At 60.5% G+C, this 3,067-nt stretch overlaps 1 long non-coding RNA gene across 1 annotated transcript; it reads left to right on the forward strand.

The window, feature by feature from the left end:
- The first annotated feature begins 1,032 nt into the window (after positions 1-1,032).
- On the forward strand, positions 1,033-2,760 carry LOC138919970 (uncharacterized). The gene is made up of 2 exons (XR_011430558.1): positions 1,033-1,428; positions 2,474-2,760. It is a non-coding gene; the product is annotated as an uncharacterized lncRNA (long non-coding RNA).
- Positions 2,761-3,067: the final 307 nt, after the last annotated feature.

Below are 3,067 nucleotides of genomic sequence, written 5' to 3' on the forward strand. Positions count from 1 at the left end.
ACCGACCTCAAACCCCAGGCTAAGTCACTTGAGTGCTGTCACCTCACTATCTTGCAGGGTTGCAATGAGGGGGAAATGCAACATTATGTTTTAAGCACCTGGCACAGTCGGGTGCCCAGGTCACCACAAAGCCCCAAGGATCAGGCCTGGCTTCTCCAGGAGAGATGGGCCTCGGAAGGGCCCGCTTTGCACTTGCGGCTGGAGGGAGAGTGTATCAGGCAGAAGGAACAGCTTGAGCAAAGGCTGGGAGGCCAGACGTTCTGGCTGCACAGGTCACGTGAACGAAGGGTCTCAGGGCACCCAAGGAGTCCCCAGGGTCAGCGGCCGGGGCTGACAGGGAAGCTCAAATATCAGCTCGCGCGGTGGCCAGGGCCCACGCTGGACTCGGGAAACCTCTGCTTTCATTCCCGCCTGTCTCCAACTTCACTCATCCACCCCCTAGTGAAGACATCTGTAGGGCGGTCGGGCCTGCGCAGCGTGCGGGCCCCGCCCTGGATCTTGAGGGGAGACAAGCCTCGACGGGAGGGATCAGCGCCCAAAAGGCGCCCAGAGGAGAGTGACTAAAACTGGGCGTCAGGGGAACGCTTCCCAGAAGCTTCAGCCTTTGAGCTGGGCCTTGGGGTGCGAGTTTGTCAGGCAATGGGGTGCGGGGAAGGGGGGCACTGGGTGCAGAGAGGTGTCCTGATTCCCGACTGGCATGGCTTCTGTGAGGGTCGGCGCGCAGTCCCCAAGAGTGGCGCGCGGGGGAAGCGGCAAGAGGAAGCGGCGAGAGCGCCAGAGCTGACTTTCACAAAGAGGCCCGCGGAGGCCCCAGGCCCGGGCAGCCGAGGAGGGGAGGGGGCGGGGGAGGAGCCTGAGGAGGAAAGGGGAGGGCCCCGCCCCCCCCCGCCCCGCCCCGCCCCGCCCCCGCGGGCTGGCTGCACGTAGCGCTCGTCGGCTGCGCGCGCCCGGGCAGGTAACAAAGGGCCAGTGTAGGTTGGGCGGGGGGCGGCGGTGTCCGCCCACTACCTGCCTCGCCTGCTGGCTCTGGGGCCCGCAGACCGACATGGGGGCGGGGCGGAGTGGGGGGCCTGGGGCTGAAGGACAGACTGGGCCAGGCTGTCTCCTCCACCCCGAGCTTTCCCTCCTGCGGCCTCACCAGCTGCCCCCAAGGCCGGCGAAAGGGGGAGGGGTCCCTCTTTTGCAGACTGGATGTCTGGGGCCCAGACTAGAAAGGGGCCGGCCCCGGGTCCCGCAGGAAGGAGCCGCACGGCCGGGGTTGGGGGCGAGGTTGGATGTGAAATGCACAGCCCTGGGTTTGGCAGGAGAGGCGAGGGCAGGGCTCCCCTTGGTCTCACCCGTGCCCCGATCGCACCGCCCACCCCCAATGTGAGGGCAGCGACTCTGCCCCAGGCCTCTAAGTGGAATTCGATCTACAAGAACATTCAGGTACGCACGTGTGCGCTTCGGAATGTCTTATCTGGAAGGAGTCAACCTGGAGGAACTGGTCTCCTAGAGGCTCTTTACACAAGACTGTCCTGTCCGCATTAAAGGAAGGGTGAGGAGCGGCACCGATGGAGATTAGAGGGACAGTAAAGGCGACTTAGCCAGCCGTGGCACCACTGTTGCATGTACCCATGCCCACAGGACGCCCTCGTGGTGCTCACGGTTCCGCAAACACACGGGTGCCCAAGCACGCGCGTGCACGTCTGTGCAGTCCCACAGACTCGCGTCCACACCTGATCTCACACAGGCATGCGTCAGTCCGCGCTCCCCACGAGCCAGTCAACAGAACCTGACTGTCAAGGAGGCTGGAGAATGAACCCTACAATAACCCTTTGGGATTATCCCTCCAATTCGCTCTCCCCTTACTTCCCCCACCCCCTGCCCACCACCACTTTGTCCTCTGTGCGGGCAAATGGAGGAGAACTGGGCCAGGCTCACTGGAGATCAAAAGCACTTGGGAGGGAATGTCCTCTGACCGGAGCAGCTGCCCTCCCACACCACGCCCACCGCCCAGCCCATTGCAGAGGGAACTCCCATCCCCCATCAAAGCAGCTAAAGGCAGGTCAGGGGACCACCCAGGATAGGCTTGCAGGCCGCGGGAGAACTGGGAGCTGAGAGGCTGGCCCCCACCATGGAGGGGACGGTAGTGGCTGCCTCAGTTTTCTCCTCACAGTGGGGACCAGGGCCAATCCCTGTGGTCTGGGCCCCTCCAATTCTGCACTTCTGCTTTTGGAGCTGATCAGCAGACTGACAAATAAAAATGGCAAGCAATAGGATATATTGGAGAATATGAGGAAGCCATTTGGTATAAACCTAATTCAGCCTGACCTTGTCTTTCCAAAAGGGCCTGACCGAGGTGTTGAGCATGCATTGTATATCTGCTTTAGATTTTCCCTATGGCGAGAACAAAGGCCCTTGAGATAAAGGTGCAACTTCCCTCCCCCTCCCAACGTTGGGGTCTCCTTACGGATTAAGCATCTTTCCTTAGGCTAGAAACTGATTGCTGCGCTCACCTGTGACCCCCCAGCTCGGGACAATAGATTTGCCTCCTGCTACGCCCACCAAGATAGCAGACCCACTACCTGCTGGACCATCAAGTGCTGTGCCGACAGGGCAATCTTGTGACTATTGGGGGAGGGACATTTTAATCATATATGAAACACCCTGTTTGGGGGTATATAACCACTCTATGTACCCCACTTCTTTGGGAAGAAAGGCCCCGGGCCATGGTCCTCAGATTTCAGCTCAGAATAAACTCACCCAAATTATCATTTACAGATTGGTTATGGATTATTTTCATTGACAAGACCTAGGGAGTGGGGCCCTTCTGCTCACCACCCCCAACACACACACACCCTTACAACCTGGCCTAGAGCCCCCATTCCTGGAAGGGGTGCCCTGGGAGCAGCAGAGAAGCTTGGAGGCGCGAGCTAGCCTGGTGCAGGCCACCCTCGGTCAGCTAGAGAGGAGTGAGACCAGGCCCCTGCCCTGGTGGTGTCCAGGCCCCTGAGCAACAGTCAGTACACAAGTGCAGACACGGTGCTGCCGCCCAGGTGCTGAGGCTCAGGACTGGTGTTCAAAG

Source organism: Equus caballus, chromosome 2, assembly GCF_041296265.1.
Source record: "Equus caballus isolate H_3958 breed thoroughbred chromosome 2, TB-T2T, whole genome shotgun sequence".
In the NCBI taxonomy this organism is placed as follows: domain Eukaryota; kingdom Metazoa; phylum Chordata; class Mammalia; order Perissodactyla; family Equidae; genus Equus; species Equus caballus.